The sequence below is a fragment of the Rhinoderma darwinii genome (assembly GCF_050947455.1).
Source record: "Rhinoderma darwinii isolate aRhiDar2 chromosome 2 unlocalized genomic scaffold, aRhiDar2.hap1 SUPER_2_unloc_56, whole genome shotgun sequence".
Classification (NCBI taxonomy): Eukaryota; Metazoa; Chordata; class Amphibia; order Anura; family Rhinodermatidae; genus Rhinoderma; species Rhinoderma darwinii.
In genome coordinates this window covers 1,080,583-1,093,736 of record NW_027461725.1, presented here as the reverse complement: position 1 = coordinate 1,093,736, position 13,154 = coordinate 1,080,583, and the positions used below count along the sequence as shown (strand labels likewise).

Below are 13,154 nucleotides of genomic sequence, written 5' to 3'. Positions count from 1 at the left end.
GGTGGCAGTGGGCATGCACTTACTGCTGCTGCTGCTGCTGCTGCTGCTGCTGCTGCCAGTGTTTGCACGGCAGGAGGGCATTTGGGCGTTGCCAGGAAGGCGTTTTTATGTCGATTCCTCCTCTTTCAGCACTGCATTGTGGTGCAAGCAAAAGAAGCAAAACGCGCGGCACGTTCGGGTTATCGCTTCTCGGCCTTTTGGCTAAGATCAAGTGTAGTATCTGTTCTTATCAGTTTAATATCTGATACGTCCCCTATCTGGGGACCATATATTAAATGGATTTTTAGAACAGGGAGATGGAAATAGAGCTTGCTCTGTCCACTCCACGCATTGACCTGGTATTGCAGTATTTCCAGGACCGGTGCACCCTTTCCTTATGTGTTTACTAAAATCAGATTCCAAAAGTGCTTTTTGTGTTTGCCATTGTTTTTGTCTTTCGGATGGGATCTCCCCTTTTAATCCCATTATTTCAACACCTGTTGGACAATGCATTTGTACAGTCATGTGTGATAATGAGCTAATTTATTAAATGCAATTAATTAATACATTGCCACCTCTTGTTTTGTGTCGTCTGTGTTTCTGTGTTTCCGGCATTTCACATTGGAACAGCTCATTCACCTTCCTTGTCTTCTCTCCGCCCTCCCTCCTAGGTAGGTTAAAGAGCTGCACCTGAGCCAGCCACTGATTGATGCAGCACCATAGTCAAATAGTGGAGTGGAGTAGGGGAACAGCAAACAGCCATTAAAGCAGCCAGCCCGCCCGCCCGCCCGTCACAATGGACCTACCTGTGTACACTAGATGGATGTGATGGAATGTACTGTGGTCCCTACATTTCAAGAAGAAGTAAGAATTGCAGTTGCAACAAACCCTTGCTTGCCTACAAAGAGAGCAGCAATTTGGATTTGTTACTATGTTACCTGGAAGAATAACAAACTGTGCAAGGATGGAGGTTGTAGGAGCAAGGAGAACAAGTTGTCTGTAAAGTTGGTGGATGCCTATTTTCCATTTTGCAGTCCCTTGTCTCCCTCTTGTGGCCTCCTGGAGGCAACTAGCTGTGCAAAAAAAAGACAGCCTGGGGGCCGGCTGTTGCAGTGTTGCCCTCTCAGGCAACACTGAGTGACTGACTGAGCCGCACCGTCTTATATAAAGTTCAGACGGAACTTTGCACGTGTCATAGTGGAGACCTCAGGAGCCAGAGCCAGCTTTCTGACATCATAATGGGGCCTCAGAGATAAAAGCCTGGGCCCAGGCAGTGTTGGTCAGTGCTGCTCAGCAGGCAGCACTGGACTGGATTAAAGCTGATACAAGGTGTGAAAGGAGAAGGGGTGGCAGTGGGCATGCACTTACTGCTGCTGCTGCTGCTGCTGCTGCCAGTGTTTGCACGGCAGGAGGGCATTTGGGCGTTGCCAGGAAGGCGTTTTTATGTCGATTCCTCCTCTTTCAGCACTGCATTGTGGTGCAAGCAAAAGAAGCAAAACGCGCGGCACGTTCGGGTTATCGCTTCTCGGCCTTTTGGCTAAGATCAAGTGTAGTATCTGTTCTTATCAGTTTAATATCTGATACGTCCCCTATCTGGGGACCATATATTAAATGGATTTTTAGAACAGGGAGATGGAAATAGAGCTTGCTCTGTCCACTCCACGCATTGACCTGGTATTGCAGTATTTCCAGGACCGGTGCACCCTTTCCTTATGTGTTTACTAAAATCAGATTCCAAAAGTGCTTTTTGTGTTTGCCATTGTTTTTGTCTTTCGGATGGGATCTCCCCTTTTAATCCCATTATTTCAACACCTGTTGGACAATGCATTTGTACAGTCATGTGTGATAATGAGCTAATTTATTAAATGCAATTAATTAATACATTGCCACCTCTTGTTTTGTGTCGTCTGTGTTTCTGTGTTTCCGGCATTTCACATTGGAACAGCTCATTCACCTTCCTTGTCTTCTCTCCGCCCTCCCTCCTAGGTAGGTTAAAGAGCTGCACCTGAGCCAGCCACTGATTGATGCAGCACCATAGTCAAATAGTGGAGTGGAGTAGGGGAACAGCAAACAGCCATTAAAGCAGCCAGCCCGCCCGCCCGCCCGCCCGTCACAATGGACCTACCTGTGTACACTAGATGGATGTGATGGAATGTACTGTGGTCCCTACATTTCAAGAAGAAGTAAGAATTGCAGTTGCAACAAACCCTTGCTTGCCTACAAAGAGAGCAGCAATTTGGATTTGTTACTATGTTACCTGGAAGAATAACAAACTGTGCAAGGATGGAGGTTGTAGGAGCAAGGAGAACAAGTTGTCTGTAAAGTTGGTGGATGCCTATTTTCCATTTTGCAGTCCCTTGTCTCCCTCTTGTGGCCTCCTGGAGGCAACTAGCTGTGCAAAAAAAGGACAGCCTGGGGGCCGGCTGTTGCAGTGTTGCCCTCTCAGGCAACACTGAGTGACTGACTGAGCCGCACCGTCTTATATAATGTTCAGACGGAACTTTGCACGTGTCATAGTGGAGACCTCAGGAGCCAGAGCCAGCTTTCTGACATCATAATGGGGCCTCAGAGATAAAAGCCTGGGCCCAGGCAGTGTTGGTCAGTGCTGCTCAGCAGGCAGCACTGGACTGGATTAAAGCGGATACAAGGTGTGAAAGGAGAAGGGGTGGCAGTGGGCATGCACTTACTGCTGCTGCTGCTGCTGCTACCAGTGTTTGCACGGCAGGAGGGCATTTGGGCGTTGCCAGGAAGGCGTTTTTATGTCGATTCCTCCTCTTTCAGCACTGCATTGTGGTGCAAGCAAAAGAAGCAAAACGCGCGGCACGTTCGGGTTATCGCTTCTCGGCCTTTTGGCTAAGATCAAGTGTAGTATCTGTTTTATCAGTTTAATATCTGATACGTCCCCTATCTGGGGACCATATATTAAATGGATTTTTAGAACAGGGAGATGGAAATAGAGCTTGCTCTGTCCACTCCACGCATTGACCTGGTATTGCAGTATTTCCAGGACCGGTGCACCCTTTCCTTATGTGTTTACTAAAATCAGATTCCAAAAGTGCTTTTTGTGTTTGCCATTGTTTTTGTCTTTCGGATGGGATCTCCCCTTTTAATCCCATTATTTCAACACCTGTTGGACAATGCATTTGTACAGTCATGTGTGATAATGAGCTAATTTATTAAATGCAATTAATTAATACATTGCCACCTCTTGTTTTGTGTCGTCTGTGTTTCTGTGTTTCCGGCATTTCACATTGGAACAGCTCATTCACCTTCCTTGTCTTCTCTCCGCCCTCCCTCCTAGGTAGGTTAAAGAGCTGCACCTGAGCCAGCCACTGATTGATGCAGCACCATAGTCAAATAGTGGAGTGGAGTAGGGGAACAGCAAACAGCCATTAAAGCAGCCAGCCCGCCCGCCCGCCCGCCCGTCACAATGGACCTACCTGTGTACACTAGATGGATGTGATGGAATGTACTGTGGTCCCTACATTTCAAGAAGAAGTAAGAATTGCAGTTGCAACAAACCCTTGCTTGCCTACAAAGAGAGCAGCAATTTGGATTTGTTACTATGTTACCTGGAAGAATAACAAACTGTGCAAGGATGGAGGTTGTAGGAGCAAGGAGAACAAGTTGTCTGTAAAGTTGGTGGATGCCTATTTTCCATTTTGCAGTCCCTTGTCTCCCTCTTGTGGCCTCCTGGAGGCAACTAGCTGTGCAAAAAAAAGACAGCCTGGGGGCCGGCTGTTGCAGTGTTGCCCTCTCAGGCAACACTGAGTGACTGACTGAGCCGCACCGTCTTATATAAAGTTCAGACGGAACTTTGCACGTGTCATAGTGGAGACCTCAGGAGCCAGAGCCAGCTTTCTGACATCATAATGGGGCCTCAGAGATAAAAGCCTGGGCCCAGGCAGTGTTGGTCAGTGCTGCTCAGCAGGCAGCACTGGACTGGATTAAAGCTGATACAAGGTGTGAAAGGAGAAGGGGTGGCAGTGGGCATGCACTTACTGCTGCTGCTGCTGCTGCTGCTGCTGCTGCCAGTGTTTGCACGGCAGGAGGGCATTTGGGCGTTGCCAGGAAGGCGTTTTTATGTCGATTCCTCCTCTTTCAGCACTGCATTGTGGTGCAAGCAAAAGAAGCAAAACGCGCGGCACGTTCGGGTTATCGCTTCTCTGCCTTTTGGCTAAGATCAAGTGTAGTATCTGTTCTTATCAGTTTAATATCTGATACGTCCCCTATCTGGGGACCATATATGAAATGGATTTTTAGAACAGGGAGATGGAAATAGAGCTTGCTCTGTCCACTCCACGCATTGACCTGGTATTGCAGTATTTCCAGGACCGGTGCACCCTTTCCTTATGTGTTTACTAAAATCAGATTCCAAAAGTGCTTTTTGTGTTTGCCATTGTTTTTGTCTTTCGGATGGGATCTCCCCTTTTAATCCCATTATTTCAACACCTGTTGGACAATGCATTTGTACAGTCATGTGTGATAATGAGCTAATTTATTAAATGCAATTAATTAATACATTGCCACCTCTTGTTTTGTGTCGTCTGTGTTTCTGTGTTTCCGGCATTTCACATTGGAACAGCTCATTCACCTTCCTTGTCTTCTCTCCGTCCTCCCTCCTAGGTAGGTTAAAGAGCTGCACCTGAGCCAGCCACTGATTGATGCAGCACCATAGTCAAATAGTGGAGTGGAGTAGGGGAACAGCAAACAGCCATTAAAGCAGCCAGCCCGCCCGCCCGCCCGCCCGTCACAATGGACCTACCTGTGTACACTAGATGGATGTGATGGAATGTACTGTGGTCCCTACATTTCAAGAAGAAGTAAGAATTGCAGTGGCAACAAACCCTTGCTTGCCTACAAAGAGAGCAGCAATTTGGATTTGTTACTATGTTACCTGGAAGAATAACAAACTGTGCAAGGATGGAGGTTGTAGGAGCAAGGAGAACAAGTTGTCTGTAAAGTTGGTGGATGCCTATTTTCCATTTTGCAGTCCCTTGTCTCCCTCTTGTGGCCTCCTGGAGGCAACTAGCTGTGCAAAAAAAAGACAGCCTGGGGGCCGGCTGTTGCAGTGTTGCCCTCTCAGGCAACACTGAGTGACTGACTGAGCCGCACCGTCTTATATAAAGTTTAGACGGAACTTTGCACGTGTCATAGTGGAGACCTCAGGAGCCAGAGCCAGCTTTCTGACATCATAATGGGGCCTCAGAGATAAAAGCCTGGGCCCAGGCAGTGTTGGTCAGTGCTGCTCAGCAGGCAGCACTGGACTTGATTAAAGCTGATACAAGGTGTGAAAGGAGAAGGGGTGGCAGTGGGCATGCACTTACTGCTGCTGCTGCTGCCAGTGTTTGCACGGCAGGAGGGCATTTGGGCGTTGCCAGGAAGGCGTTTTTATGTCGATTCCTCCTCTTTCAGCACTGCATTGTTGTGCAAGCAAAAGAAGCAAAACGCGCGGCACGTTCGGGTTATCGCTTCTCGGCCTTTTGGCTAAGATCAAGTGTAGTATCTGTTCTTATCAGTTTAATATCTGATACGTCCCCTATCTGGGGACCATATATTAAATGGATTTTTAGAACAGGGAGATGGAAATAGAGCTTGCTCTGTCCACTCCACGCATTGACCTGGTATTGCAGTATTTCCAGGACCGGTGCACCCTTTCCTTATGTGTTTACTAAAATCAGATTCCAAAAGTGCTTTTTGTGTTTGCCATTGTTTTTGTCTTTCGGATGGGATCTCCCCTTTTAATCCCATTATTTCAACACCTGTTGGACAATGCATTTGTACAGTCATGTGTGATAATGAGCTAATTTATTAAATACAATTAATTAATACATTGCCACCTCTTGTTTTGTGTCGTCTGTGTTTCTGTGTTTCCGGCATTTCACATTGGAACAGCTCATTCACCTTCCTTGTCTTCTCTCCGCCCTCCCTCCTAGGTAGGTTAAAGAGCTGCACCTGAGCCAGCCACTGATTGATGCAGCACCATAGTCAAATAGTGGAGTGGAGTAGGGGAACAGCAAACAGCCATTAAAGCAGCCAGCCCGCCCGCCCGCCCGTCACAATGGACCTACCTGTGTACACTAGATGGATGTGATGGAATGTACTGTGGTCCCTACATTTCAAGAAGAAGTAAGAATTGCAGTTGCAACAAACCCTTGCTTGCCTACAAAGAGAGCAGCAATTTGGATTTGTTACTATGTTACCTGGAAGAATAACAAACTGTGCAAGGATGGAGGTTGTAGGAGCAAGGAGAACAAGTTGTCTGTAAAGTTGGTGGATGCCTATTTTCCATTTTGCAGTCCCTTGTCTCCCTCTTGTGGCCTCCTGGAGGCAACTAGCTGTGCAAAAAAAAGACAGCCTGGGGGCCGGCTGTTGCAGTGTTGCCCTCTCAGGCAACACTGAGTGACTGACTGAGCCGCACCGTCTTATATAAAGTTCAGACGGAACTTTGCACGTGTCATAGTGGAGACCTCAGGAGCCAGAGCCAGCTTTCTGACATCATAATGGGGCCTCAGAGATAAAAGCCTGGGCCCAGGCAGTGTTGGTCAGTGCTGCTCAGCAGGCAGCACTGGACTGGATTAAAGCTGATACAAGGTGTGAAAGGAGAAGGGGTGGCAGTGGGCATGCACTTACTGCTGCTGCTGCTGCTGCTGCTGCCAGTGTTTGCACGGCAGGAGGGCATTTGGGCGTTGCCAGGAAGGCATTTTTATGTCGATTCCTCCTCTTTCAGCACTGCATTGTGGTGCAAGCAAAAGAAGCAAAACGCGCGACACGTTCGGGTTATCGCTTCTCGGCCTTTTGGCTAAGATCAAGTGTAGTATCTGTTCTTATCAGTTTAATATCTGATACGTCCCCTATCTGGGGACCATATATTAAATGGATTTTTAGAACAGGGAGATGGAAATAGAGCTTGCTCTGTCCACTCCACGCATTGACCTGGTATTGCAGTATTTCCAGGACCGGTGCACCCTTTCCTTATGTGTTTACTAAAATCAGATTCCAAAAGTGCTTTTTGTGTTTGCCATTGTTTTTGTCTTTCGGATGGGATCTCGACCTTTTAATCCCATTATTTCAACACCTGTTGGACAATGCATTTGTACAGTCATGTGTGATAATGAGCTAATTTATTAAATGCAATTAATTAATACATTGCCACCTCTTGTTTTGTGTCGTCTGTGTTTCTGTGTTTCCGGCATTTCACATTGGAACAGCTCATTCACCTTCCTTGTCTTCTCTCCGCCCTCCCTCCTAGGTAGGTTAAAGAGCTGCACCTGAGCCAGCCACTGATTGATGCAGCACCATAGTCAAATAGTGGAGTGGAGTAGGGGAACAGCAAACAGCCATTAAAGCAGCCAGCCCGCCCGCCCGCCCGTCACAATGGACCTACCTGTGTACACTAGATGGATGTGATGGAATGTACTGTGGTCCCTACATTTCAAGAAGAAGTAAGAATTGCAGTTGCAACAAACCCTTGCTTGCCTACAAAGAGAGCAGCAATTTGGATTTGTTACTATGTTACCTGGAAGAATAACAAACTGTGCAAGGATGGAGGTTGTAGGAGCAAGGAGAACAAGTTGTCTGTAAAGTTGGTGGATGCCTATTTTCCATTTTGCAGTCCCTTGTCTCCCTCTTGTGGCCTCCTGGAGGCAACTAGCTGTGCAAAAAAAAGACAGCCTGGGGGCCGGCTGTTGCAGTGTTGCCCTCTCAGGCAACACTGAGTGACTGACTGAGCCGCACCGTCTTATATAAAGTTCAGACGGAACTTTGCACGTGTCATAGTGGAGACCTCAGGAGCCAGAGCCAGCTTTCTGACATCATAATGGGGCCTCAGAGATAAAAGCCTGGGCCCAGGCAGTGTTGGTCAGTGCTGCTCAGCAGGCAGCACTGGACTGGATTAAAGCTGATACAAGGTGTGAAAGGAGAAGGGGTGGCAGTGGGCATGCACTTACTGCTGCTGCTGCTGCTGCTGCTGCTGCCAGTGTTTGCACGGCAGGAGGGCATTTGGGCGTTGCCAGGAAGGCGTTTTTATGTCGATTCCTCCTCTTTCAGCACTGCATTGTGGTGCAAGCAAAAGAAGCAAAACGCGCGGCACGTTCGGGTTATCGCTTCTCGGCCTTTTGGCTAAGATCAAGTGTAGTATCTGTTCTTATCAGTTTAATATCTGATACGTCCCCTATCTGGGGACCATATATTAAATGGATTTTTAGAACAGGGAGATGGAAATAGAGCTTGCTCTGTCCACTCCACGCATTGACCTGGTATTGCAGTATTTCCAGGACCGGTGCACCCTTTCCTTATGTGTTTACTAAAATCAGATTCCAAAAGTGCTTTTTGTGTTTGCCATTGTTTTTGTCTTTCGGATGGGATCTCCCCTTTTAATCCCATTATTTCAACACCTGTTGGACAATGCATTTGTACAGTCATGTGTGATAATGAGCTAATTTATTAAATGCAATTAATTAATACATTGCCACCTCTTGTTTTGTGTCGTCTGTGTTTCTGTGTTTCCGGCATTTCACATTGGAACAGCTCATTCACCTTCCTTGTCTTCTCTCCGCCCTCCCTCCTAGGTAGGTTAAAGAGCTGCACCTGAGCCAGCCACTGATTGATGCAGCACCATAGTCAAATAGTGGAGTGGAGTAGGGGAACAGCAAACAGCCATTAAAGCAGCCAGCCCGCCCGCCCGCCCGCCCGTCACAATGGACCTACCTGTGTACACTAGATGGATGTGATGGAATGTACTGTGGTCCCTACATTTCAAGAAGAAGTAAGAATTGCAGTTGCAACAAACCCTTGCTTGCCTACAAAGAGAGCAGCAATTTGGATTTGTTACTATGTTACCTGGAAGAATAACAAACTGTGCAAGGATGGAGGTTGTAGGAGCAAGGAGAACAAGTTGTCTGTAAAGTTGGTGGATGCCTATTTTCCATTTTGCAGTCCCTTGTCTCCCTCTTGTGGCCTCCTGGAGGCAACTAGCTGTGCAAAAAAAAGACAGCCTGGGGGCCGGCTGTTGCAGTGTTGCCCTCTCAGGCAACACTGAGTGACTGACTGAGCCGCACCGTCTTATATAAAGTTCAGACGGAACTTTGCACGTGTCATAGTGGAGACCTCAGGAGCCAGAGCCAGCTTTCTGACATCATAATGGGGCCTCAGAGATAAAAGCCTGGGCCCAGGCAGTGTTGGTCAGTGCTGCTCAGCAGGCAGCACTGGACTGGATTAAAGCTGATACAAGGTGTGAAAGGAGAAGGGGTGGCAGTGGGCATGCACTTACTGCTGCTGCTGCTGCTGCCTGTGTTTGCACGGCAGGAGGGTATTTGGGTGTTGCCAGGAAGGCGTTTTTATGTCGATTCCTCCTCTTTCAGCACTGCATTGTGGTGCAAGCAAAAGAAGCAAAACGCGCGGCACGTTCGGGTTATCGCTTCTCGGCCTTTTGGCTAAGATCAAGTGTAGTATCTGTTCTTATCAGTTTAATATCTGATACGTCCCCTATCTGGGGACCATATATTAAATGGATTTTTAGAACAGGGAGATGGAAATAGAGCTTGCTCTGTCCACTCCACGCATTGACCTGGTATTGCAGTATTTCCAGGACCGATGCACCCTTTCCTTATGTGTTTACTAAAATCAGATTCCAAAAGTGCTTTTTGTGTTTGCCATTGTTTTTGTCTTTCGGATGGGATCTCCCCTTTTAATCCCATTATTTCAACACCTGTTGGACAATGCATTTGTACAGTCATGTGTGATAATGAGCTAATTTATTAAATGCAATTAATTAACACATTGCCACCTCTTGTTTTGTGTCGTCTGTGTTTCTGTGTTTCCGGCATTTCACATTGGAACAGCTCATTCACCTTCCTTGTCTTCTCTCCGCCCTCCCTCCTAGGTAGGTTAAAGAGCTGCACCTAAGCCAGCCACTGATTGATGCAGCACCATAGTCAAATAGTGGAGTGGAGTAGGGGAACAGCAAACAGCCATTAAAGCAGCCAGCCCGCCCGCCCGCCCGTCACAATGGACCTACCTGTGTACACTAGATGGATGTGATGGAATGTACTGTGGTCCCTACATTTCAAGAAGAAGTAAGAATTGCAGTTGCAACAAACCCTTGCTTGCCTACAAAGAGAGCAGCAATTTGGATTTGTTACTATGTTACCTGGAAGAATAACAAACTGTGCAAGGATGGAGGTTGTAGGAGCAAGGAGAACAAGTTGTCTGTAAAGTTGGTGGATGCCTATTTTCCATTTTGCAGTCCCTTGTCTCCCTCTTGTGACCTCCTGGAGGCAACTAGCTGTGCAAAAAAAAGACAGCCTGGGGGCCGGCTGTTGCAGTGTTGCCCTCTCAGGCAACACTGAGTGACTGACTGAGCCGCACCGTCTTATATAAAGTTCAGACGGAACTTTGCACGTGTCATAGTGGAGACCTCAGGAGCCAGAGCCAGCTTTCTGACATCATAATGGGGCCTCAGAGATAATAGCCTGGGCCCAGGCAGTGTTGGTCAGTGCTGCTCAGCAGGCAGCACTGGACTGGATTAAAGCTGATACAAGGTGTGAAAGGAGAAGGGGTGGCAGTGGGCATGCACTTACTGCTGCTGCTGCTGCTGCTGCCAGTGTTTGCACGGCAGGAGGGCATTTGGGCGTTGCCAGGAATGCGTTTTTATGTCGATTCCTCCTCTTTCAGAACTGCATTGTGGTGCAAGCAAAAGAAGCAAAACGCGCGGCACGTTCGGGTTATCGCTTCTCGGCCTTTTGGCTAAGATCAAGTGTAGTATCTGTTCTTATCAGTTTAATATCTGATACGTCCCCTATCTGGGGACCATATATTAAATGGATTTTTAGAACAGGGAGATGGAAATAGAGCTTGCTCTGTCCACTCCACGCATTGACCTGGTATTGCAGTATTTCCAGGACCGGTGCACCCTTTCCTTATGTGTTTACTAAAATCAGATTCCAAAAGTGCTTTTTGTGTTTGCCATTGTTTTTGTCTTTCGGATGGGATCTCCCCTTTTAATCCCATTATTTCAACACCTGTTGGACAATGCATTTGTACAGTCATGTGTGATAATGAGCTAATTTATTAAATGCAATTAATTAATACATTGCCACCTCTTGTTTTGTGTCGTCTGTGTTTCTGTGTTTCCGGCATTTCACATTGGAACAGCTCATTCACCTTCCTTGTCTTCTCTCCGCCCTCCCTCCTAGGTAGGTTAAAGAGCTGCACCTGAGCCAGCCACTGATTGATGCAGCACCATAGTCAAATAGTGGAGTGGAGTAGGGGAACAGCAAACAGCCATTAAAGCAGCCAGCTCGCCCGCCCGTCACAATGGACCTACCTGTGTACACTAGATGGATGTGATGGAATGTACTGTGGTCCCTACATTTCAAGAAGAAGTAAGAATTGCAGTTGCAACAAACCCTTGCTTGCCTACAAAGAGAGCAGCAATTTGGATTTGTTACTATGTTACCTGGAAGAATAACAAACTGTGCAAGGATGGAGGTTGTAGGAGCAAGGAGAACAAGTTGTCTGTAAAGTTGGTGGATGCCTATTTTCCATTTTGCAGTCCCTTGTCTCCCTCTTGTGGCCTCCTGGAGGCAACTAGCTGTGCAAAAAAAAGACAGCCTGGGGGCCGGCTGTTGCAGTGTTGCCCTCTCAGGCAACACTGAGTGACTGACTGAGCCGCACCGTCTTATATAAAGTTCAGACGGAACTTTGCACGTGTCATAGTGGAGACCTCAGGAGCCAGAGCCAGCTTTCTGACATCATAATGGGGCCTCAGAGATAAAAGCCTGGGCCCAGGCAGTGTTGGTCAGTGCTGCTCAGCAGGCAGCACTGGACTGGATTAAAGCTGATACAAGGTGTGAAAGGAGAAGGGGTGGCAGTGGGCATGCACTTACTGCTGCTGCTGCTGCTGCTGCCAGTGTTTGCACGGCAGGAGGGCATTTGGGCGTTGCCAGGAAGGCGTTTTTATGTCGATTCCTCCTCTTTCAGCACTGCATTGTGGTGCAAGCAAAAGAAGCAAAACGCGCGGCACGTTCGGGTTATCGCTTCTCGGCCTTTTGGCTAAGATCAAGTGTAGTATCTGTTCTTATCAGTTTAATATCTGATACGTCCCCTATCTGGGGACCATATATTAAATGGATTTTTAGAACAGGGAGATGGAAATAGAGCTTGCTCTGTCCACTCCACGCATTGACCTGGTATTGCAGTATTTCCAGGACCGGTGCACCCTTTCCTTATGTGTTTACTAAAATCAGATTCCAAAAGTGCTTTTTGTGTTTGCCATTGTTTTTGTCTTTCGGATGGGATCTCCCCTTTTAATCCCATTATTTCAACACCTGTTGGACAATGCATTTGTACAGTCATGTGTGATAATGAGCTAATTTATTAAATGCAATTAATTAATACATTGCCACCTCTTGTTTTGTGTCGTCTGTGTTTCTGTGTTTCCGGCATTTCACATTGGAACAGCTCATTCACCTTCCTTGTCTTCTCTCCGCCCTCCCTCCTAGGTAGGTTAAAGAGCTGCACCTGAGCCAGCCACTGATTGATGCAGCACCATAGTCAAATAGTGGAGTGGAGTAGGGGAACAGCAAACAGCCATTAAAGCAGCCAGCCCGCCCGCCCGCCCGCCCGTCACAATGGACCTACCTGTGTACACTAGATGGATGTGATGGAATGTACTGTGGTCCCTACATTTCAAGAAGAAGTAAGAATTGCAGTTGCAACAAACCCTTGCTTGCCTACAAAGAGAGCAGCAATTTGGATTTGTTACTATGTTACCTGGAAGAATAACAAACTGTGCAAGGATGGAGGTTGTAGGAGCAAGGAGAACAAGTTGTCTGTAAAGTTGGTGGATGCCTATTTTCCATTTTGCAGTCCCTTGTCTCCCTCTTGTGGCCTCCTGGAGGCAACTAGCTGTGCAAAAAAAAGACAGCCTGGGGGCCGGCTGTTGCAGTGTTGCCCTCTCAGGCAACACTGAGTGACTGACTGAGCCGCACCGTCTTATATAAAGTTCAGACGGAACTTTGCACGTGTCATAGTGGAGACCTCAGGAGCCAGAGCCAGCTTTCTGACATCATAATGGGGCCTCAGAGATAAAAGCCTGGGCCCAGGCAGTGTTGGTCAGTGCTGCTCAGCAGGCAGCACTGGACTGGATTAAAGCTGATACAAGGTGTGAAAGG

General features: G+C 47.4%; 10 non-coding genes across 10 annotated transcripts; all 10 read left to right on the top strand.

Moving 5' to 3' along the window:
- Positions 1-181: 181 nt before the first annotated feature.
- Positions 182-372, top strand: LOC142680747 (U2 spliceosomal RNA). The gene has a single exon (XR_012853179.1). It is a non-coding gene; the product is annotated as a U2 spliceosomal RNA (small nuclear RNA).
- A 1,124-nt stretch (positions 373-1,496) lies between these two features.
- LOC142680746 (U2 spliceosomal RNA) lies at positions 1,497-1,687 on the top strand. The gene has a single exon (XR_012853178.1). It is a non-coding gene; the product is annotated as a U2 spliceosomal RNA (small nuclear RNA).
- A 1,125-nt stretch (positions 1,688-2,812) lies between these two features.
- Positions 2,813-3,002, top strand: LOC142680933 (U2 spliceosomal RNA). The gene has a single exon (XR_012853330.1). It is a non-coding gene; the product is annotated as a U2 spliceosomal RNA (small nuclear RNA).
- Positions 3,003-4,136: 1,134 nt separating this feature from the next.
- On the top strand, positions 4,137-4,327 carry LOC142680857 (U2 spliceosomal RNA). Its single transcript, XR_012853269.1, has one exon. It is a non-coding gene; the product is annotated as a U2 spliceosomal RNA (small nuclear RNA).
- Positions 4,328-5,446: 1,119 nt separating this feature from the next.
- On the top strand, positions 5,447-5,637 carry LOC142680744 (U2 spliceosomal RNA). The gene has a single exon (XR_012853177.1). It is a non-coding gene; the product is annotated as a U2 spliceosomal RNA (small nuclear RNA).
- Positions 5,638-6,761: 1,124 nt separating this feature from the next.
- LOC142680743 (U2 spliceosomal RNA) lies at positions 6,762-6,952 on the top strand. Its single transcript, XR_012853176.1, has one exon. It is a non-coding gene; the product is annotated as a U2 spliceosomal RNA (small nuclear RNA).
- Positions 6,953-8,080: 1,128 nt separating this feature from the next.
- On the top strand, positions 8,081-8,271 carry LOC142680742 (U2 spliceosomal RNA). Its single transcript, XR_012853175.1, has one exon. It is a non-coding gene; the product is annotated as a U2 spliceosomal RNA (small nuclear RNA).
- A 1,122-nt stretch (positions 8,272-9,393) lies between these two features.
- LOC142680796 (U2 spliceosomal RNA) lies at positions 9,394-9,584 on the top strand. Its single transcript, XR_012853218.1, has one exon. It is a non-coding gene; the product is annotated as a U2 spliceosomal RNA (small nuclear RNA).
- Positions 9,585-10,705: 1,121 nt separating this feature from the next.
- On the top strand, positions 10,706-10,896 carry LOC142680741 (U2 spliceosomal RNA). Its single transcript, XR_012853174.1, has one exon. It is a non-coding gene; the product is annotated as a U2 spliceosomal RNA (small nuclear RNA).
- A 1,117-nt stretch (positions 10,897-12,013) lies between these two features.
- LOC142680740 (U2 spliceosomal RNA) lies at positions 12,014-12,204 on the top strand. The gene has a single exon (XR_012853173.1). It is a non-coding gene; the product is annotated as a U2 spliceosomal RNA (small nuclear RNA).
- The last annotated feature ends 950 nt before the right edge of the window (positions 12,205-13,154 follow it).